The 24,339-nt window shown below is 47.7% G+C and overlaps 1 long non-coding RNA gene across 1 annotated transcript; it reads right to left on the bottom strand.

The window, feature by feature from the left end:
* Nucleotides 1-6,864: 6,864 nt before the first annotated feature.
* LOC106112503 (uncharacterized) lies at nucleotides 6,865-15,278 on the bottom strand. The gene is made up of 3 exons (XR_008747058.1): nucleotides 15,123-15,278; nucleotides 14,605-14,776; nucleotides 6,865-7,200 (listed from the first exon to the last, which is right to left on the bottom strand). It is a non-coding gene; the product is annotated as an uncharacterized LOC106112503 (long non-coding RNA).
* Between the last annotated feature and the right edge of the window lie 9,061 nt (nucleotides 15,279-24,339).

Below are 24,339 nucleotides of genomic sequence, written 5' to 3'. Positions count from 1 at the left end.
AAAACTGGAGTCAGGTTTATAAAAATGCTTTCACTCACCCAACAAATCCTGCAGTTAACCAAGAAACCTAAAAGGAACTATACTTCAAGAGTACTTCTATTATTGTATTTCTTTAAATACTCTGAATGTGTACTTTTCTTTTACATTTGTCTGTAAATCTTTCCCTGTTATTTTTTTTTCACCTGCCGTTTGAGTCGCTAACAGGATAAGTGGAGGTTAAAAAGGCAGTTTTCACCTCTCCATTGGCACTGCAAAGTGAGGTGAACACTGAGGATTATACAACGAAGGAGTGGCTCCTTCCTTGGCTTGTCTCCTATTCCCTTTCACCTCACCCACCAGTGTAATTTTCCCCATCCTATTTAGCAGAGCTGAACAGAGAGATGTCAGCAGCTTGTTGCAAGATTAATTCAGAATCATCTGGTTTGTGCAGCCAGTTTTCACTTCTTAAGGTTGAGCTCACCGTTCCTTTTGTGTCTTCAACAGTAACTAGAAGAAGAGGTTGATAGAAATGCTAAACAAATATTTTTATAATTTGTGTTACAGTAGAGCAGGGAGGCCAGATTGGCTGTGGAATGGTGCTGACACTTTGTAGGACATAGCTGTCCTTTCTCCAAAGAGATTTCAGCGTAAAAAGTGACAGTGAAAGAAATAAAGTATCATATGAAATGCCCAATAGCTGATCTAAAAAAGATTTATGTTTATTTTTGAGTAATACAGTAATATGTCTCCCATACAGTAATATGTGTCACATCATAAAGAAGGAAGTTACTTATCGACAGCTAGTGTTCTTTGTTGTTTATATTTCATGTGTTTTTATATATTTTCTATGTACTTGTATGGTGTAAGGACACATATGTCATAAAGATCTTAGCACTAAGACTTTCATTTCAGTAGCTTTTGCACCCACCTCCCCTTATGTTCCACACAAAGGGGTGTACACCACCCTCCACACCCAACCTATTTTATACACTGTGGTTTCCATTCGCCTGCAGAAACCTGTTGATCAGAGAGACGGTGGAGAATCAGTAATAAATGTGTATATGGACAATGCATCTTGAAGTACTCTACTTATCAGTAGGTAACAGTTTCTTCCTTTCTTGAAGGAACATTTATGATTCATTCATACTATAGGTACAGCACTCCTTAGTCAGCCTGGAGAGGAGAAGTGCATCTCAAAGTCTTTAGTGAAAGGCGATTGTGAGAACTTTCTAACAAATACTAAGTCATGCTGGTATAGTGAAACGGTGCACAAAACTGAAATGGTGCACTACCAGGTTAAGGTGAACTAAAAGTTTAAGCATATGTGCTATACTTATAGATGGTTGTGAGCTTCTACAGGAAGGCCACAGAAGTATCCTGACCTCTTCTGCAATGTGCCATGATTGTTGAATATTGGTTCAGCTTAATGATTTCATGGCAAGAGAATCTATCACCCAGTTTGATGGTATGAATATAGAGATTAGGATTAGCATAGACACAACCATGAAGATCCTCAAGTGGGTTTCTGTTGAGTGACCAAAGGGCAGTGATTTTCTAACATCTAGGGCCTGCAGTGATGCCCTGGCTCTGGATGCACAAACCAGTGAACTGTCTGGCTCAAGTACAACTTTTGAAATTTTAAAGAGATCCTCGAGGAAACCTTGCTTGAAAGATGACTCTTAGAGGAATCTGCCATAAATATCTGGATTTTCCCTACATTCCTTGTTGGAGAAATAAATCCCAGAAAAGTTGCTTCATGAAGAGAAGAAAAAAAAATAATTCAGGAGTGGTTAAATGCTCTCTGAAAGCTAGGAGCTCTCATTTTAATCCCACCTTACCACTACCCTTTGGGAAGACTTTGCTGAGAGTAAACTGATGTCAGATGCTTCAGTGATCAGTCTTCCTGTACAGGGGCAGAGGTCACATACTGCTAGTTTTGTTATGGATTCATCCACTGTAACCTCATAATAGGAGTCTAGGGGCTTGTCTCTACCCATATCACATCACATAGAAATTGTGGGGTCTTGAGTTGAATTTGTATGTCAGGCAATGTGCTGCAAAGAATTCCTCTGTCCACTCTTAGTGCAACAGGATGCCTGTAGAGCCAAGGTTCATACCAGGACTAACAGGAATGCCAGCCTCATCTTACATAAAATGTTTGAGAAAGACAGATTCTAGTACATACTGTAATACCATTTCTGTATTGCCAGTCATTTAATGAAATGTCCAAAATTTGAATAAGTTCAGTGGAACGGCTGATTTCACACCATGACTGTGACACATACATCATAAGGAAGTGGTGCGGCCTTTTTCTCAAAAACAAACGGGATTTTCTTAATATAGAAATATAGTATTATTCCTAAAGCATCTCTGTTTCTGTTCACCTACCATATAGCAAGAATTTTTACCTACAGCTCTCTCCAACTTGCATTCCTATTGTAGAAGTAAATAAACAGGTTACATATCCTCATGTTGTTTAATCACTTAAATTTATTTGGCTTTTAAGCTTTCTTCCAGGAAATAGAAAATTTTCCAAATGTTTGAAATGTCAACATACCAGTTCTTCACCTCTTGTGGTACCAATTGCTCTGCTGCATGCACTCACTTGAAAGCTATCCTTGGCAAAAGCGGACAGGTTTCTAGCTTCTAAGTGGTGGTATTCATAGGCTTCAGGAACTCTTTTGTGTAAGTACTTTGAGCCAGATATCTAACCACTCAGTTTCACTGTTAATAAAATCAGGGAAATACAGCTTAGAGAAACCCTTGGGGCAGGTGCCTTATGAAATGTAGCCAAATCATGCTAGGAAAATGTTCTGAAAATCTCAAACAACAGGTGCTATAAAGGTGCAGACTTTAAGGGTGTGTTTCACAGTCCTTAGGCATTGAAGTCAAATGACTTTGGCAATGCCAGTGGCTGGCTTGGAGGACTTGGAGTTTGCTCTGCTAATTGTTAATATTTTTAATGATTGTAGTATTGTTTTATTTGCTAGTGATCATAGGTACTCTTGTTATCCTGTGCATTCTACACTTGAAATGCTTTCCTGACTCATCTGTGTGGCCTCAAACTGTAATTCAGCAGCACCTGCTTGATGGTAAACATGTACTTACGGCCTTTCTTCTGTACTTAAACACTCCAGTGCCTTGCTAAGCTGTGATCCTCACTATCAGCAATGTGCTGCCATGCAAGTTATCGAGATCCCTGAAGTGACTATGGCATTACCACTAAACTGGTATGACTTTTCAAAGTCATAGCAGTAACAATGAGCACAGGGCATTCAGTATTTCTGCTAAATGACCAATGTTTCAAGAAGCAGAAAAATGTTTAAATACTTGAGGAATTCAAGAGAAGATCTGTAGCCATAACTAGATGCAAATTCACAATCTGAAGAAAAGTTTCAGGTGTTGTGTCTAATTTGCACTTTCTCAGGCTTATTTCCTTTGGAGAGCTCATACATGAAGAATTTTTTTGAAAGAATTGGTGTTTTAGAGAAGGATCTTCAGCTAAATTTGCTTAGAATAAATCCCTTTGTTTCTGGGAATATCCTTGCTAGACAAAGATGCTAATTTATTGCATGTGTATTTTGAAAGCTATGGACAGATAAGGCTGGTGGAGGAGAAGTTCTTCAAAGTCAGAGGGTAGGCTAGGAATTTATTAAATTAATATCACTTTGAGAGAGCAAATCAGACCAAATTAAAGAACGTGAGAGAAGAAAAGAGCATTGTAAAGAACTAAGGCTCAAATAAATAACATTAGGGGACAAATCTTAGTCCTTGATCTCCCAACGGAGTCTCCAGAGGAAGACAATAACAAGGAAACAAAGCTTTCCATTATATTTAATCCTGAAACTGAACAAAACAAGAATATGGGTCCCATCCTCCTCCCATTAATTGTGGCAGGCTCCAGAAGAGTAATTTACATTTCAGCTAAGCCCTTGCTGTTTCAATATCTGACTTGCAAAATTTTTCCTCATAAATAACATTGGAACAGGCATGAAGAGCTGAAGCCTAGCTGCCCTTGCTTTGCAGTTACATTAACTTAGAAAGGAGCTTGATGGTTTTGAATTGCACCAGAGCAACATCGCAGGCAAATTAAAAGTCATTCCTTAAGCTAAATCGTCCTTCATGAACTTACGCAGACCACTAAAAAATTGTCTATCCTGCTTGATATGGTAGCAAGCCAAGACTGTTTAAGCTATCTGTACCCTATTCACAAATGCTGCCAGCTCCTTGTTCCCACACCTGTGTTGCACAGGGTCATTTTTGTGTAGCTCTGGAGTACAAAAAGGGATTGTGCTGCCATACCAGGTACATTAGGCAGTCATTACAGGTAATTAATTTTTTTTCAAAATCCACAAAGCTTGGGACTGTTACTTCATGGGGAGTAAAAAAGCAGCTGGAAGCATTCAATAATCCACATATTCATGGAATTAACTTTGTCACTAATTGCAGTAATTTACATTGACATTCTATTGTGGTGCTGGGGATAGGCAGAGGGGTGGGAGAGTCATATTGTATATTTATATTGATGTTGTGCATACTTTCAGGGTAATGCATGTTATAATGCATATAATATTTATATTTGTATAATTATATGCATCACTTATTATCTCATTTTTGTATATGCTCAGTCCTTTGAAGATGTTAATTATGTTGTCATTTACCTTACCTATGCCTTCACTTACTTACTGTATTTAAGGAGGAAAGAGCACAGACTTTCCCTGGGGTAATTCCATATAAGGGCTACCTGTCTAGAAAAAAAGGCTGTAGCTGTCTTCTTGCTAATAAGCAAAAGTAATAATTATTTGTGAAAGAAAACTTAAACTAGTGAAAGAATATTTGAACTAACAGCCTGTGTGTTCCTCTACTGGACTAGTGAGATATACAGTGTTCGTCACTTGAACGTTTAGCAGGGAGCAGTTCCGTTGCCCTTGTGCTATTTGTGCAGGGGGATCCAACCCAGACTGTAAAAACTCAGCTGTATTCCAAGGATGTTCAAACGTGGAATATTTAGCTGCTAAACACAGTTGATTAAGCCAAAGTTATAGAGTGAATTCTTGGAAAGAAACCGCTTATTTAGCACAGCAACTAATTAATGTTTAGCATTTATTCCACAGCCAAAAGAGATCCCCACATACCCTTAGCATAAGTATGTTTTATTCATGGTCTCATCTTCTGATTTTAGTCCTGAAATCTTCTAGATCTGGCACACGTCAGTAAGGCAATGGAGAAGGCATGATTGGAGCCTCCATGAAAAAATCAGAGAAAAGCTTCCACAAATGTCTTCTCTGAACAAAAAGAGATAAGGGAGAGAGCTGACTCACTAAACCTCTGATCTTTTGCAGTACTCAACTGTTAGCTCACTCTCTGGTTCTCTCCAAGAGACACCTGCTTTAGAGGGATGAGCTCTAAGCACTGTAATTTTGAGCCAGCTGTTGTCTCTAGCTTTGGGGTCCAGGAGCATAGCTTCTATTTTTCAATATCTGTGTTGATAATGATCTTTTGGCACCTCTTTTTCACTTCCCATTTCTAGATGAAGACAGTCTTTTTCCATAAAACCTTGACCTTGTGCCTTCTGTGCAGCCACATGAAGCTAATCATAGCTCTTTAGGAAAAAGGCAATGGAATCCTGATCCTGGCTGTGGTGATACTCTCTGCATCATTTTGTAGCAGAGCTAATGCTTTCTAATGAAAGGTCTGTAGGTATGGAAAAGGGTAACCTAAGATGGAGCAAGGTTTTCTTGCATAGTCACTACCTAAATTATTTAAAAGAAAATTATGAACATAGAGGAATCCTTGACAAAAACTGCTCCATTGAAAGGTCTTTCACTTTTTTTTTTGCTGATTTGAGAACAGCACTATTGAAAAAAATCTTGTTTATGTGAAAAGAAACTCTCTCTGAGAAGCACACTAATTTCACTGAAATTACCAGGGAGAAGTTATCACAACACTTATTTCCAAAACACTGTCAAATAGGTTTTATTTTGCCTTTATAATTTTGATTTTTAGATAACATTACAATTTTATACAGTTGGGAAATCAAAGCATTTAGACTCGGATTAAGAGTCAAAACCAGACCATTCAGTCATAATGCAATCAAAAGTTTCCTTAAGACTGAAAAGTTTTTTCAGAACATTTTGTTTCAGAAGTTATTTGGAGAGTGGTGACATTTTGAGTTCTGAGTCAATATGAGGTAAAAGTTTAAAGTCTTGAAAGAACACAGTGATTCCTGTGGCTCTCATGCCTGCTGCACCCAGGCTGAGCCCAAAGAATTTTCAAAATTGTGTCACTCACTTCTATGGACTAAGGCTGGTAAGAGGAGAAACTGAGTTACAAAATACGCTTCTTGAAAATATCATGAAACACTATTTGTAGGAAAAAGGTGCTTATTGAAAGAATTCTTTGTTCCAGTGTGTGGTAGGTGAAATAAAACAATTGATCATAACGGTAGATATACTGTATCAGAGGTCTGGTTTTGGACTATGTTGGTGGGACAAAAATGTTTCTACGCAGTTGCTGGTTTTGCACCAGGATTTGTTTTACAGAAAGCACTGAAGCTGCAACATGACTTGACAACCCTGTCAATCTAATACCTGGCAGCTGCCAAGAAGAGCTGTTCCACCCTATTCTCTTACCATATGCCTTATGTACTCAGCAGTTGTTTCAAATTCCAGGATTTGGTGGCTGGCAGATACTGGTAAAATGGATCCTTCAAAGAAGATGAAAAATTGTTGAAAAGAGCTTTCTGATAGATGAGCTAACTTGGTCAGCTGTCTCTTGTGGCTGTATTATTCAACCAACGCAAAACCAGACAGCAGGGGAGTGAGCAAAGAGCCCCTCTCAACAACAATTTCAGCATTGCTATATACTGCTATATATATATACTGGGTGAGGCAGACATATTCTCTGATGTTGGTGTGGTTTTGTTTTTGTGCCCTGCTCAGATGCAGAACATACCTCCTCTCTCCTAGAAGACATACCTCCTCTCCTGCACAGAAAGCTTCTCTCTATTTTCTGCTATTCTTATTTCCGGAGTAGAGCATTTTGACCAGTCCATGAGATCCCTGTTTGGAAGCCGCAGTTTCTGAGTCAGATTGTGAACTCTGGGTATGGGTTTGTTTCAGTTGTATCTCTGATTCTTTATTTATGCTGTTTACTATTGTCTTGGTATTTTGTACTTGATTTTTCTTCCATTTGCTCTTTCTGGGATAATCCAATGCAAGTCTGTAAAGGAAAATGTGGATTTCATCTCATCAGAGCTAGTTGAAGAACACTTATTACCTCTGTGGCTCTCTGCTCTCAGCCCCATGCCTCATTAGCCCTCCACAAAAGTAACTATGCTTTGCCAACTTTAAACAGGAATATTTTCTAGGAAACCCATTTTCTTTCATTGCAAGACTGGTACTTCTTGTTTGATGACACTTGGGTTTTTTTAGGCCTCAAGCTGTCCTATATTTTCAATAATTATAATGCAGCAAAAAGTACTTGACATGAACTTTAAAGTTCCCCAAATCTAGAAGGCAAATAGGGCCACCTCTTGCCCTTGTTTGTTTCCTTTTGGTTTCTTTCATTTTTTTTTCAAGCCAAGATCATGAATTTTCTTAGCCTGATTGGGCTGAGCTTCAAATAGTTCGGTATGAGGAGATGGAAGCTGAAAGAGTTCAAGGCTCCTGTGAATTGTTTCCCTGAATTAAGTGGGCTTTTGTGTGATTTTGTGGTCAGGGAACCACAAAGTCATTTTAGCCACCTGTGAGCATCCTTCCCCTTCCCTCCCTTCATATTGTACTGAGACCCAAATGACTAAGATACATGCAATGTGCTGCTTTTTAGTGGGTCAGTGTCGTCACAAAGCATACCTTAGAATTGTCTCACCATCTATGTAATATGCACATGCATAAAGCCCACTGTGATTTATCGTCAAGGGGTACTGACTGAGTATTTCAGAAATGGTAGCATGATTTATGGCCTCAGGGCCCATAAATGACTTGGGTTTCCTTAGTTCCTCCACACATGAGCAGGAGGACTGCAGGCACAGGCATGTCTTTAGTGAAGTATAGGTAAGCCTTAGTGAATAGAAACCTTCTAAAGGTATCTGGAAGTCCTGTGTAGCACAAGAGAAAAATTTCCTTCCTTCTTATCAACTGGATTGTTCAGGAGCCTGACAGGAAATTTTTCTCTTAATCATGCTGTGAGTAAATAAATGCCCCCAGCCCTCACTTTGTCTATGAAAAAGAGGTCTCACAACACGTAGCTCACATGGTGTGTTAAAAAACAAGTGGCTTCACAGAGTTATATCAGTACCTATGTGCACAATATCTATAGTGGGGGAGTTACATGGTTCCCATATTCTACGAAATGCCCCTTGAACACTGATTTCCTATTGGGGTGAGGGACAAGAATACTCCTGTACCTCCCTCAGATTGCTTTCTCACCAAATGTAAAGACACAAGGGGGAAATCCAGCTTGTTTCAATCAGGTCTTCAGTATGGATAATGTAGGAGCAGGGACCCTGCTGGAACATGTTGTGCTGTTCGGATCTCTGGTCAAAACAGTTTATTTCCTTTGAATGCCTAGTGCTAATACCATCTAATTTCCTTATATCTGATTAACTTTTAATGCTCCTCAGCATTATTCTTTTCTCTAGAACACTTCAAAGCCTCATGACCAGTAAGGTTTGAGTGCACATTTAAACTTATACACTTTGAATGGTCTTGGACTTTTGGGACCAGTAGGAAATACATATCATATCTGTGCTTCTTGGAGTCACAAGAATTAGAAATTTGCTGAATTAGAAATGCTTGAATCAGTTGCAATTAGGAGAGTTGTTGGAAAAAAAACCCATATTCTCTCTGGCGCTGAAATTGCAAAATGAGAAGGCAGTTCTTCTGGAAGCAGTTTTAGACAGGGAAGAACCTCACTTCCATGCATGATTAATGAGAAAGAAAACATAAAATAAAAAACCTAAGAGACAGTCTTGAATTAATATATAATAGGCCGATACTAGAACAAACTCAGTGATTTCCACTGAATAATGCAGTTTTACATTGTTCAGGTGGGCTGAATTCTCTGGAATGAAGTTCACATATTAAATAGCTGAAAAAAAATTTCCATGATAGAGCAATTCTTAGACAAGTGTACTTGTAAAATGATACAGAATGTGAGCTGGAAATGTCACTGAGCCACAGCTAGTATTAAAAAAAAAAAAATCATTTATCTCTCCAGCAGAAACCTCTTGAGTGACTGCAGAAGGCAAGAGGGTTTGTCTGTCTGAAATCCGTATTGTGGCTGCACTTTGTGACAGTGCTGGTAGATTCTGCTTCTGACTGAGGCTGTTTCATTTACAGGCATTACTGTATGGGAACAGTTTGGTTACAGAGCTCCTTTAGTACTATTATAAGAACATAGTGGAACAGATTATGATTATTAACAGTTATGTGGCTTCACAGACACCCTTATACCTGTAGAAAATACAGTTCTTACCTAAAACCCCCTTTTTCTTTCACTCCCAACACCCACAGAGCAATACACATCCTCACTGACAGTACTGACACAGTTTTGGAGGTTCTTGGATATGTTAGTTTGGTATTACAACACAATAAAAGAAGTTAAAAACAGTACTATCCTCCTCCCCTGAACTGTGATTTCCCCAAGAAATTTCATCTTTGAGTAATAAATGGGCAAGTGAGAGTTTGGAAGTGTTTGGTGAGAGCTGGCAGAAGGGAGCATTCAAAAACTGAGTACCTCAAAATGGTTGTTTATATTTCAGCTGTGAAGTAACTAGTGTTTCTCCCCAATATTTGCTGCTTGTGATTCAAGTTGGCTGAGGGTCTTAGATGCCCACAAGAATTTTGTTTTTCTCCTCATTTTATTCTTTGACTTAATAAAAGACACTGCCTCTGCCAATTCAGCTGCCCTCGGTATTTCTTTTAGCTTCATCCTTTTTTTGAGAAGCTAAGGCCTTGGTAAACATAGGTTTCTGATGACGTATTCTTAAGCAGATGGAAATCAATATCTTAAGGGTTTTTTTGCAATGTAAAGTCCAGAGTCTCTGAACATCTCAAAGGAATGCCAAGGTTTTAGCAAGTGAACTATATGGCAATGCAATCTTGTTATTTCCTTGTTTATCTTCATCTCCTGCCTCTAGGTGTAACCTGAGTTTGCTCACAAGCTTTGAAAGATATATGTAAGAAGTAGGTGACCAGTCCAGTCTTGAGTTCATAGGCTGGTGAGATCAGTCAACAAGCATTTAAAAAATTTGTAAGGGGTCACCAATTTCATACTGGGAAATCTCATATCTTTGAGGCATGTGGTAAAACTTGTTCTGTATTTGCCAGACAGCAACTTTTATCATAAAATATATAGCAAGCTGAATTAGAAGTGAGTTTACTTTTGGGGCATAGATTGTTACAGGTGTAAAAAGAGAAACTGTGGAATCGAGGCTGCTTAACAGAGAGGCTTACCCAAACCTCAGCTCTGGTGACAGGCTGTAACGAAGCAACCAGTCACCCTGCTGTATCTATTCCCCTGAAAAAAGAATTTATTTTTTTTTTAGTTAATATGTCATTTGCTGTATGTTAGTGAAAATATGCTTATACTACTAAATTTGAACGTGCTTTGTTCTTTTCATTCATAAAGGACTTATTTTCATACAAGGTAAGTGTCTTTGTATACTAAAAAACAGTGGTGCTACTTCCAAGGTAGTTAAAAACCTGACAATAGACTTTGCAGCCAATTTTCTATGTCTCTCATTTCATAGAAGATCCTGGTTAAGAAAGGTAGGGAGTGGCATATCCTGCCCATTCCTTGATAAGGACAGAAGGCTCTAGTTTGCAGGAGCATTGTTGCTTGTACGTTTTTTGTCCAAACAATCATAGGTCCAAACACCACCCTTGTGTGTGGAATGGTAATGTCATTAGAGTGCCCAAGCTGAGTACGAGTTAAAGACTGGTGTTAGACTAATAGGAGTCCAAGAGAGGGAGGATCCTGAAGACATTGACCTCCTAAATAAAAGGAAGATGGGAATTACAATTACTTATACAAGAGGAAATAGCTTATATGCATTCTTTAAGCATTTCAGCTAAAGCTGTAAATAAGCAATTGCTAAGAAAACATCTGATGGCATCAGGAGTTCCTACATTAAACAAGGCACAAAGCTGAAATCTGCTACCTCATACCAGAGAACAGTACCCTTTACTGGGTTCATTTAAAGGACTATTTGCCTTCATCTTACTTCCCTGTCAAACTAAAATGAAAATGAAACCACTTTCAGAAAACTTAACTGCAGGAGCAAAATCTAGAATTTAGGTAGTTATAGATATGCCAGGTCTTGACATATCTATAAAAAACTTGCAAAAAGTTCAGATAAGTAATGGTCTTCCTTCTTCAGGCCTTACCCTGCTCCACTCCACTCTACTCCAGACAGGGAAGGTAGGAAATTTAAGTGCATTCACTGCTCTTGCTGTGCCAGCACTGGTAGCACCCCCCAGAGAGGCAGATATTAAGTCCTGGTGTCCTGCAGAGTAAGAGGGACCCCTTTCCCTTTGCAAAGGACCACAAGTGCTGTCTGTTTAGCAGCATTCCTTTGCACACAGTGTGGCTGAAAAAAAATCCCACCAAAAATAATTTAATAAGGGCTTTTATCAGCATAAACCTCAGGCAGAGAAGGGCATTAAAAATATGACATAATGTAAATACTGAAGTTACTGATGAGCCCACAGGCACCCAGAGGTCTGGGGTTTCTGTAATGATTTGTCACAGAAAAGAAGGAAGGCGGCTGTGATATCATTGGGGTAAAGTTGTGACCCAAAGCAGGCAACCAGCAGTGACTGTCCACATCAACTGCCTATGGCTAAGAGGAACTTAACTGCTAAAGAAAATGTGGAGAAACTCAGCTAAGAATGAGAGGCCTGTTGATCCAGTATTTTCTACCTAGTTTAAAGAGGTGAAGTAGCAGAGATTTATCACCACTCCAGGCTCTTTACAGTATTGGAAAACCAAAGGCTGATGTCTGGTACGTTTCTAGCAATTTGGCATTCTAATACAATAAAAATACAAGGTAGAACTGAATACTTAAGTATTTACTCCTAAATAACTAAAAGTACAGGAAAATGTGGAGGAAAAAAGTTGTATCTCCTGATTAGGGCAAGACTTTTGGACTCAAGGCCTCTCAGTTCTGTATCTTAGCCATGCATTGCCTAGGCCCAGGGTTGTTAGAATATTCTGCTTATTGAATACCCTGAATAAAAAGATGTTCGGGTGTGATGCACTACTCACTGAATTCTGTCTTTCCTTTTGACTCACTAGACCTTGGATCACACTCAGACTTTTTTCCACTATAGAAAAGCAAGCATACTTCATCAGAAAACTTTGGAAATTATTATACTACGGGTCAGGTGTGAGAATTTCCTTACATTGGCTGTGATCCCACTGGCATGAGGGATTAGCTGAGGCCAAGATGTAACAATGCAGCCTCACCTCTGTTTAAATTACTGAAGTCTTCAATTCAAAATGTCAGTTTACAAATGGAAAGAGTACTGCAAGGAGTGAAAACTCAACATGGGGACTTGGAATTACCTTTGGCATTTCATTTTCTCTTCTTTTCTGTGTAAGTTAAAATCTATTTGATTATTTACCATTGATACATATTTAGAGGATGTCCTTGAGATATATTTGAAACAATAATAGGGCAGGGGGGACTGGATGGCTAAAAATCAATATAAAATGTAACAACATGCAATATTTACAGTTACTTTTTTGTTATTATTATCTCTCTTGAACATGTAGTATTTCAGCAGATATTTTAGTAGGGACATAAAGCTGTAAGTAGACAAAAGAACTAGAGCAAAATGTTTGGAAAGCTCTCATCTAAAAGATGAAACGTGCAGTATCTGACCAGATTTTATTAAGTTTTTTTTACCCTTAGGCTTAGTTATGAGACCAATGAACCAATGAAAGATCTGCTTTGCCAATTTCCAGCCCCCCACCCCCCCCCTCCCCAAGAGACTCTCCAGGAAAAGACTCGTAAGACAGCACGGACTAGATTGTATTAATTATGTTGTATTCTCATGGTACTGCAAAAGTTTTTTGAAATAGCAGAAATTCAGAGGGCTGCATTATTTCATTCTTACTGTCTAGTTTTACGTCACTCAATGCAGATGAGTGTAAGTTTCTTGAGTGATCAGTATTTTTTGTAATAATCCAAGGGATACAAGCACAAGGTCTTACAATTCAAGCTGTGTTGGGATGTAGAAAATGTATCAGTCTGCAGGAGGAATTTTGCAAAATATGTACTGTTACATTACAGGCTTTTATGTATGCACCAAATGACAGAAAAATACCACTTTGGTTTTACAGGTAAGTAGAGTCAAAAGATGTTAATGTAGTTCTTAAGAATTTGGTAGAGCTACTCCAGTATATCCTCTCTGAGAATACTTTAAGTTTTATAGACAAAACTAAAGACCCAGTATTATAACTAATTCTTGCTGAGGAGTAATATTAACATGAGACAGAAGACTATGCTTGTGGTTTTAGTAGGAACAAAACCATTCCTCAAAATTAAGGTTAGATTGCTTGTTGAAGTAAATAAAATGAGCCTAAATTAGCCAGAGTATATAACCACAAAGGGAAAAGGATCTGATTTTACGTTCAAAGAAACTTCAGGAGTGTTAGAAACGTTGTCATTCTCATACTTCTGAAATAAACTAGTTACAATTTATTCATAGTTAGAGATACAGGTAAACACAGGAAAACAATTAATTTTCTCACATGTTTATAATGATTTGGAATATCAACATAAAGATACACACAGAAAAATCTTTCTCTCCTGCCTGACAGCTAGTAAATAAGAAAGACATAACTGCCTTGCAAAACACAGAAATAAAAATAATAGAATACACACAAAGAGCTGAGGAGAAATTGATGCTGAAAAAAATGCATCCCATTCATTATTATATTCCCTCATTAATTTTCTAGATAGTTTAGAGAGATGATAGAATCATTGAATAATTTGGGTTGGAAAAGACCTTTAAATTCATCGAGTTCAACTAAAACCTAACACTACCAAGTCCATCCACCAATAAAACATATATCTAAGTGTACAAGAGATCACATTAGGAAGAAAAAAAGAACATAAAAAAATTAAAGGTTATTGGAGTAGAAAGAGTAAAGCATATAATAAGGTAATTTAAATCTCTAAAATGACTCAGAAAAAAATATTATCAGGAAATAAGTAAGGTAAAGAGCTCCTTAAATCTATGAAGATGAAAAAAATAGAATAGAAATCTCATGGTAGTTAAGGAATAGAAAAAAATATATGTCACTGGAAAACAGGAAGAAAAGGAAAGAAAAGAAAATGAGAAAGATTAATGAAATCTTCAAACAAGAACAAAATTATACCTGAGAGAGTAATAAAGTACTTCACATAATTACAATGCAAATATCCACAGCCCTCTTTCTAAAATGTGAACAGGTACAAACACTACTATGGCACTGACAGAAGCAACAAGCGTAACAAATAACAGCACTCAGAACTACGTAAATACACCTAGGAATACAGAGCCAGAAGGCACAAAAAGCCTGGTAGCACACAGCTCAAATAAAATGACAAGAGAACAAAATATGGAGATATACCTTTCGTATCCTGAAACATCACTGGTGACCTCCTCCACTACAAGGACTCTCAATGGAGAACGGAGCACAGAGACTATGACCATGACACAACGTGGTAAAGGGACCTCAATTAAAGTGTCTGCCAAGAGCCAGGTGAACAACACCGCCATTCCAAAAATGAAGCCAGAATCCACTACCAAAAAAGAAGTCACAGTAAATAGACGTGCTGCCTTAACCTACAAAAGCCTCAGCTCAGCATCAAGAAGCCCTTACCCCTATAAAGATGGATCCCCAACTACCACTCCTAGCCCACAGCAAAGCAGCGCCAGCGGCATCACTGGGATGGACGTGGACATCACGTCCCACCCACCCATGGCACTTGCACCCTCCACTTCTTCATCCCCTCCCGCTGTGACGAGTGCTGGGTCGGGCGCTGAGAAAGCAGATTCCGCGACACACAGCCCAGCTTCAGACACAACCACTCCCCAGCCATCAGATTCCACTGCCGGCACGTCCCCCAACGCAGACACCTCAGATACCATTGGTACAAGCCTTTCGCCCACGTCGCCTGGCAGTGCGCAGACGCAAGCAGCACAGTTCGCCTCTACGGTCGTCATGCACGGGCAGGCCACTGTGCAGGTGGGGGACACTACATCTTCCATGGGGAGCCCCTTGCCTGACGCGGCAACAGCCTCTGTGTCAAGCGACGAGATGACGGCTCCCGGCAAAGGCAAAAGTCCGACCACAATGCAGGGGAGTGGCACGAGCACACAGCCCGACGCCAAGTCCTCCCTTTATCTCCCTGCCACAGCTTTGGTGACCGCCTCCATGTCGAGCATGGCAGGCGGAGAAGGCAGCACAGACACTGTGCCCATGACGCCAAGTGGCGATGGGAGCTCCCTCAGAGTGACTGCCGCGAGGGCAGGGCAGAGCCCCGCCGTCACAACGATGATGCGCGACACCACTGACACCGCTGTGGGCACAGCGAGTGGCAGTGCTGCCAATCTGCCTCTCAGGCCCACCTCCTTGCCTGTGGGCTCCTCACGTGCCACTCGTAGCCCACAGCAAAGCAGCGCCAGCGGCATCACTGGGATGGACGTGGACATCACGTCCCACCCACCCATGGCACGTGCACCCTCCACTTCTTCATCCCGTCCCGCTGTGACGAGTGCTGGGTCGGGCGCTGAGAAAGCAGATTCCGCGACACACAGCCCAGCTTCAGACACAACCACTCCCCAGCCATCAGATTCCACTGCCGGCACGTCCCCCAACGCAGACACCTCAGATACCATTGGTACAAGCCTTTCGCCCACGTCGCCTGGCAGTGCGCAGACGCAAGCAGCACAGTTCGCCTCTACGGTCGTCATGCACGGGCAGGCCACTGTGCAGGTGGGGGACACTACATCTTCCATGGGGAGCCCCTTGCCTGACGCGGCAACAGCCTCTGTGTCAAGCCACGAGATGACGGCTCCCGGCAAAGGCAAAAGTCCGACCACAATGCAGGGGAGTGGCACGAGCACACAGCCCGACGCCAAGTCCTCCCTTTATCTCCCTGCCACAGCTTTGGTGACCGCCTCCATGTCGAGCATGGCAGGCGGAGAAGGCAGCACAGACACTGTGCCCATGACGCCAAGTGGCGATGGGAGCTCCCTCAGAGTGACTGCCGCGAGGGCAGGGCAGAGCCCCGCCGTCACAACGATGATGCGCGACACCACTGACACCGCTGTGGGCACAGCGAGTGGCAGTGCTGCCAATCTGCCTCTCAGGCCCACCTCCTTGCCTGTGGGCTCCTCACGTGCCACTCCTAGCCCACAGCAAAGCAGCGCCAGCGGCATCACTGGGATGGACGTGGACATCACGTCCCACCCACCCATGGCACTTGCATCCTCCACTTCTTCATCCCCTCCCGCTGTGACGAGTGCTGGGTCGGGCGCTGAGAAAGCAGATTCCGCGACACACAGCCCAGCTTCAGACACAACCACTCCCCAGCCATCAGATTCCACTGCCGGCACGTCCCCCAACGCAGACACCTCAGATACCATTGGTACAAGCCTTTCGCCCACGTCGCCTGGCAGTGCGCAGACGCAAGCAGCACAGTTCGCCTCTACGGTCGTCATGCACGGGCAGGCCACTGTGCAGGTGGGGGACACTACATCTTCCATGGGGAGCCCCTTGCCTGAGGCGGCAACAGCCTCTGTGTCAAGCCACGAGATGACGGCTCCCGGCAAAGGCAAAAGTCCGACCACAATGCAGGGGAGTGGCACGAGCACACAGCCCGACGCCAAGTCCTCCCTTTATCTCCCTGCCACAGCTTTGGTGACCGCCTCCATGTCGAGCATGGCAGGCGGAGAAGGCAGCACAGACACTGTGCCCATGACGCCAAGTGGCGATGGGAGCTCCCTCAGAGTGACTGCCGCGAGGGCAGGGCAGAGCCCCGCCGTCACAACGATGATGCGCGACACCACTGACACCGCTGTGGGCACAGCGAGTGGCAGTGCTGCCAATCTGCCTCTCAGGCCCACCTCCTTGCCTGTGGGCTCCTCACGTGCCACTCCTAGCCCACAGCAAAGCAGCGCCAGCGGCATCACTGGGATGGACGTGGACATCACGTCCCACCCACCCATGGCACGTGCACCCTCCACTTCTTCATCCCCTCCCGCTGTGACGAGTGCTGGGTCGGGCACTGAGAAAGCAGATTCCGCGACACACAGCCCAGCTTCAGACACAACCACTCCCCAGCCATCAGATTCCACTGCCGGCACGTCCCCCAACGCAGACACCTCAGATACCATTGGTACAAGCCTTTCGCCCACGTCGCCTGGCAGTGCGCAGACGCAAGCAGCACAGTTCGCCTCTACGGTCGTCATGCACGGGCAGGCCACTGTGCAGGTGGGGGACACTACATCTTCCATGGGGAGCCCCTTGCCTGACGCGGCAACAGCCTCTGTGTCAAGCCACGAGATGACGGCTCCCGGCAAAGGCAAAAGTCCGACCACAGTGCAGGGGAGTGGCACGAGCACACAGCCCGACGCCAAGTCCTCCCTTTATCTCCCTGCCACAGCTTTGGTGACCGCCTCCATGTCGAGCATGGCAGGCGGAGAAGGCAGCACAGACACTGTGCCCATGACGCCAAGTGGCGATGGGAGCTCCCTCAGAGTGACTGCCGCGAGGGCAGGGCAGAGCCCCGCCGTCACAACGATGATGCGCGACACCACTGACACCGCTGTGGGCACAGCGAGTGGCAGTGCTGCCAATCTGCCTCTCAGGCCCACCTCCTTGCCTGTGGGCTCCTCACGTGCCACTCCTAGCCCACAGCAAAGCAGCGCCAGCGGCATCACTGGGATGGACGTGGACATCACGTCCCACCCACCCATGGCACGTGCACCCTCCACTTCTTCATCCCCTCCCGCTGTGACGAGTGCTGGGTCGGGCGCTGAGAAAGCAGATTCCGCGACACACAGCCCAGCTTCAGACACAACCACTCCCCAGCCATCAGATTCCACTGCCGGCACGTCCCCCAACGCAGACACCTCAGATACCATTGGTACAAGCCTTTCGCCCACGTCGCCTGGCAGTGCGCAGACGCAAGCAGCACAGTCCGCCTCTACGGTCGTCATGCACGGGCAGGCCACTGTGCAGGTGGGGGACACTACATCTTCCATGGGGAGCCCCTTGCCTGACGCGGCAACAGCCTCTGTGTCAAGCCACGAGATGACGGCTCCCGGCAAAGGCAAAAGTCCGACCACAGTGCAGGGGAGTGGCACGAGCACACAGCCCGACGCCAAGTCCTCCCTTTATCTCCCTGCCACAGCTTTGGTGACCGCCTCCATGTCGAGCATGGCAGGCGGAGAAGGCAGCACAGACACTGTGCCCATGACGCCAAGTGGCGATGGGAGCTCCCTCAGAGTGACTGCCGCGAGGGCAGGGCAGAGCCCCGCCGTCACAACGATGATGCGCGACACCACTGACACCGCTGTGGGCACAGCGAGTGGCAGTGCTGCCAATCTGCCTCTCAGGCCCACCTCCTTGCCTGTGGGCTCCTCACGTGCCACTCCTAGCCCACAGCAAAGCAGCGCCAGCGGCATCACTGGGATGGACGTGGACATCACGTCCCACCCACCCATGGCACTTGCACCCTCCACTTCTTCATCCCCTCCCGCTGTGACGAGTGCTGGGTCGGGCGCTGAGAAAGCAGATTCCGCGACACACAGCCCAGCTTCAGACACAACCACTCCCAAGCCATCAGATTCCACTGCCGGCACGTCCCCCAACGCAGACACCTCAGATACCATTGGTACAAGCCTTTCGCCCACGTCGCCTGGCAGTGCGCAGACGCAAGCAGCACAGTCCGCCTCTATGGTTGTCATGCACGGGCAGGCCACTGTGCAGGTGGGGGACACTACATCTTCCATGGGGAGCCCCTTGCCTGACGCGGCAACAGCCTCTGTGTCAAGCCACGAGATGACGGCTCCCGGCAAAGGCAAAAGTCCGACCACAATGCAGGGGAGTGGCACGAGCACACAGCCCGACGCCAAGTCCTCCCTTTATCTCCCTGCCACAGCTTTGGTGACCGCCTCCATGTCGAGCATGGCAGGCGGAGAAGGCAGCACAGACACTGTGCCCATGACGCCAAGTGGCGATGGGAGCTCCCTCAGAGTGACTGCCGCGAGGGCAGGGCAGAGCCCCGCCGTCACAACGATGATGCGCGACACCACTGACACCGCTGTGGGCACAGCGAGTGGCAGTGCTGCCAATCTGCCTCTCAGGCCCACCTCCTTGCCTGTGGGCTCCTCACGTGCCACTCGTAGCCCACAGCAAAGCAGCGCCAGCGGCATCACTGGGATGGACGTGGACATCACGTCCCACCCACCCATGGCACTTGCATCCTCCACTTCTTCATCCCCTCCCGCTGTGACGAGTGCTGGGTCGGGCGCTGAGAAAGCAGATTCCGCGACACACAGCCCAGCTTCAGACACAACCACTCCCAAGCCATCAGATTCCACTGCCGGCACGTCCCCCAACGCAGACACCTCAGATACCATTGGTACAAGCCTTTCGCCCACGTCGCCTGGCAGTGCGCAGACGCAAGCAGCACAGTTCGCCTCTACGGTCGTCATGCACGGGCAGGCCACTGTGCAGGTGGGGGACACTACATCTTCCATGGGGAGCCCCTTGCCTGACGCGGCAACAGCCTCTGTGTCAAGCGACGAGATGACGGCTCCCGGCAAAGGCAAAAGTCCGACCACAATGCAGGGGAGTGGCACGAGCACACAGCCCGACGCCAAGTCCTCCCTTTATCTCCCTGCCACAGCTTTGGTGACCGCCTCCATGTCGAGCATGGCAGGCGGAGAAGGCAGCACAGACACTGTGCCCATGACGCCAAGTGGCGATGGGAGCTCCCTCAGAGTGACTGCTGCGAGGGCAGGGCAGAGCCCCGCCGTCACAACGATGATGCGCGACACCACTGACACCGCTGTGGGCACAGCGAGTGGCAGTGCTGCCAATCTGCCTCTCAGGCCCACCTCCTTGCCTGTGGGCTCCTCACGTGCCACTCCTAGCCCACAGCAAAGCAGCGCCAGCGGCATCACTGGGATGGACGTGGACATCACGTCCCACCCACCCATGGCACTTGCACCCTCCACTTCTTCATCCCCTCCCGCTGTGACGAGTGCTGGGTCGGGCGCTGAGAAAGCAGATTCCGCGACACACAGCCCAGCTTCAGACACAACCACTCCCCAGCCATCAGATTCCACTGCCGGCACGTCCCCCAACGCAGACACCTCAGATACCATTGGTACAAGCCTTTCGCCCACGTCGCCTGGCAGTGCGCAGACGCAAGCAGCACAGTTCGCCTCTACGGTCGTCATGCACGGGCAGGCCACTGTGCAGGTGGGGGACACTACATCTTCCATGGGGAGCCCCTTGCCTGACGCGGCAACAGCCTCTGTGTCAAGCCACGAGATGACGGCTCCCGGCAAAGGCAAAAGTCCGACCACAATGCAGGGGAGTGGCACGAGCACACAGCCCGACGCCAAGTCCTCCCTTTATCTCCCTGCCACAGCTTTGGTGACCGCCTCCATGTCGAGCATGGCAGGCGGAGAAGGCAGCACAGACACTGTGCCCATGACGCCAAGTGGCGATGGGAGCTCCCTCAGAGTGACTGCTGCGAGGGCAGGGCAGAGCCCCGCCGTCACAACGATGATGCGCGACACCACTGACACCGCTGTGGGCACAGCGAGTGGCAGTGCTGCCAATCTGCCTCTCAGGCCCACCTCCTTGCCTGTGGGCTCCTCACGTGCCACTCGTAGCCCACAGCAAAGCAGCGCCAGCGGCATCACTGGGATGGACGTGGACATCACGTCCCACCCACCCATGGCACGTGCACCCTCCACTTCTTCATCCCCTCCCGCTGTGACGAGTGCTGGGTCGGGCGCTGAGAAAGCAGATTCCGCGACACACAGCCCAGCTTCAGACACAACCACTCCCCAGCCATCAGATTCCACTGCCGGCACGTCCCCCAACGCAGACACCTCAGATACCATTGGTACAAGCCTTTCGCCCACGTCGCCTGGCAGTGCGCAGACGCAAGCAGCACAGTTCGCCTCTACGGTCGTCATGCACGGGCAGGCCACTGTGCAGGTGGGGGACACTACATCTTCCATGGGGAGCCCCTTGCCTGACGCGGCAACAGCCTCTGTGTCAAGCGACGAGATGACGGCTCCCGGCAAAGGCAAAAGTCCGACCACAATGCAGGGGAGTGGCACGAGCACACAGCCCGACGCCAAGTCCTCCCTTTATCTCCCTGCCACAGCTTTGGTGACCGCCTCCATGTCGAGCATGGCAGGCGGAGAAGGCAGCACAGACACTGTGCCCATGACGCCAAGTGGCGATGGGAGCTCCCTCAGAGTGACTGCTGCGAGGGCAGGGCAGAGCCCCGCCGTCACAACGATGATGCGCGACACCACTGACACCGCTGTGGGCACAGCGAGTGGCAGTGCTGCCAATCTGCCTCTCAGGCCCACCTCCTTGCCTGTGGGCTCCTCACGTGCCACTCGTAGCCCACAGCAAAGCAGCGCCAGCGGCATCACTGGGATGGACGTGGACATCACGTCCCACCCACCCATGGCACTTGCACCCTCCACTTCTTCATCCCCTCCCGCTGTGACGAGTGCTGGGTCGGGCGCTGAGAAAGCAGATTCCGCGACACACAGCCCAGCTTCAGACACAACCACTCCCCAGCCATCAGATTCCACTGCCGGCACGTCCCCCAACGCAGACACCTCAGATACCATTGGTACAAGCCTTTCGCCCACGTCGCCTGGCAGTGCGCAGACGCAAGCAGCACAGTTCGCCTCTACGGTCGTCATGCACGGGCAGGCCACTGTGCAGGTGGGGGACACTACATCTTCCATGGGGAGCCCCTTGCCTGACGCGGCAACAGCCTCTGTGTCAAGCCACGAGATGACGGCTCCCGGCAAAGGCAAAAGTCCGACCACAATGCAGGGGAGTGGCACGAGCACACAGCCCGACGCCAAGTCCTCCCTTTATCTCCCTGCCACAGCTTTGGTGACCGCCTCCATGTCGAGCATGGCAGGCGGAGAAGGCAGCACAGACACTGTGCCCATGACGCCAAGTGGCGATGGGAGCTCCCTCAGAGTGACTGCCGCGAGGGCAGGGCAGAGCCCCGCCGTCACAACGATGATGCGCGACACCACTGACACCGCTGTGGGCACAGCGAGTGGCAGTGCTGCCAATCTGCCTCTCAGGCCCACCTCCTTGCCTGTGGGCTCCTCACGTGCCACTCCTAGCCCACAGCAAAGCAGCGCCAGCGGCATCACTGGGATGGACGTGGACATCACGTCCCACCCACCCATGGCACTTGCACCCTCCACTTCTTCATCCCCTCCCGCTGTGACGAGTGCTGGGTCGGGCGCTGAGAAAGCAGATTCCGCGACACACAGCCCAGCTTCAGACACAACCACTCCCCAGCCATCAGATTCCACTGCCGGCACGTCCCCCAACGCAGACACCTCAGATACCATTGGTACAAGCCTTTCGCCCACGTCGCCTGGCAGTGCGCAGACGCAAGCAGCACAGTTCGCCTCTACGGTCGTCATGCACGGGCAGGCCACTGTGCAGGTGGGGGACACTACATCTTCCATGGGGAGCCCCTTGCCTGACGCGGCAACAGCCTCTGTGTCAAGCCACGAGATGACGGCTCCCGGCAAAGGCAAAAGTCCGACCACAATGCAGGGGAGTGGCACGAGCACACAGCCCGACGCCAAGTCCTCCCTTTATCTCCCTGCCACAGCTTTGGTGACCGCCTCCATGTCGAGCATGGCAGGCGGAGAAGGCAGCACAGACACTGTGCCCATGACGCCAAGTGGCGATGGGAGCTCCCTCAGAGTGACTGCCGCGAGGGCAGGGCAGAGCCCCGCCGTCACAACGATGATGCGCGACACCACTGACACCGCTGTGGGCACAGCGAGTGGCAGTGCTGCCAATCTGCCTCTCAGGCCCACCTCCTTGCCTGTGGGCTCCTCACGTGCCACTCGTAGCCCACAGCAAAGCAGCGCCAGCGGCATCACTGGGATGGACGTGGACATCACGTCCCACCCACCCATGGCACGTGCACCCTCCACTTCTTCATCCCCTCCCGCTGTGACGAGTGCTGGGTCGGGCGCTGAGAAAGCAGATTCCGCGACACACAGCCCAGCTTCAGACACAACCACTCCCCAGCCATCAGATTCCACTGCCGGCACGTCCCCCAACGCAGACACCTCAGATACCATTGGTACAAGCCTTTCGCCCACGTCGCCTGGCAGTGCGCAGACGCAAGCAGCACAGTTCGCCTCTACGGTCGTCATGCACGGGCAGGCCACTGTGCAGGTGGGGGACACTACATCTTCCATGGGGAGCCCCTTGCCTGACGCGGCAACAGCCTCTGTGTCAAGCCACGAGATGACGGCTCCCGGCAAAGGCAAAAGTCCGACCACAGTGCAGGGGAGTGGCACGAGCACACAGCCCGACGCCAAGTCCTCCCTTTATCTCCCTGCCACAGCTTTGGTGACCGCCTCCATGTCGAGCATGGCAGGCGGAGAAGGCAGCACAGACACTGTGCCCATGACGCCAAGTGGCGATGGGAGCTCCCTCAGAGTGACTGCCGCGAGGGCAGGGCAGAGCCCCGCCGTCACAACGATGATGCGCGACACCACTGACACCGCTGTGGGCACAGCGAGTGGCAGTGCTGCCAATCTGCCTCTCAGGCCCACCTCCTTGCCTGTGGGCTCCTCACGTGCCACTCGTAGCCCACAGCAAAGCAGCGCCAGCGGCATCACTGGGATGGACGTGGACATCACGTCCCACCCACCCATGGCAATTGCATCCTCCACTTCTTCATCCCCTCCCGCTGTGACGAGTGCTGGGTCGGGCGCTGAGAAAGCAGATTCCGCGACACACAGCCCAGCTTCAGACACAACCACTCCCCAGCCATCAGATTCCACTGCCGGCACGTCCCCCAACGCAGACACCTCAGATACCATTGGTACAAGCCTTTCGCCCACGTCGCCTGGCAGTGCGCAGACGCAAGCAGCACAGTTCGCCTCTACGGTCGTCATGCACGGGCAGGCCACTGTGCAGGTGGGGGACACTACATCTTCCATGGGGAGCCCCTTGCCTGACGCGGCAACAGCCTCTGTGTCAAGCCACGAGATGACGGCTCCCGGCAAAGGCAAAAGTCCGACCACAGTGCAGGGG

The sequence above is a fragment of the Falco peregrinus genome, chromosome 4 (assembly GCF_023634155.1).
Source record: "Falco peregrinus isolate bFalPer1 chromosome 4, bFalPer1.pri, whole genome shotgun sequence".
NCBI classification, from domain to species: domain Eukaryota; kingdom Metazoa; phylum Chordata; class Aves; order Falconiformes; family Falconidae; genus Falco; species Falco peregrinus.
The sequence above is the reverse complement of the archived record's forward strand: the minus strand, read 5'-3'. Positions and strand labels throughout refer to the sequence as shown.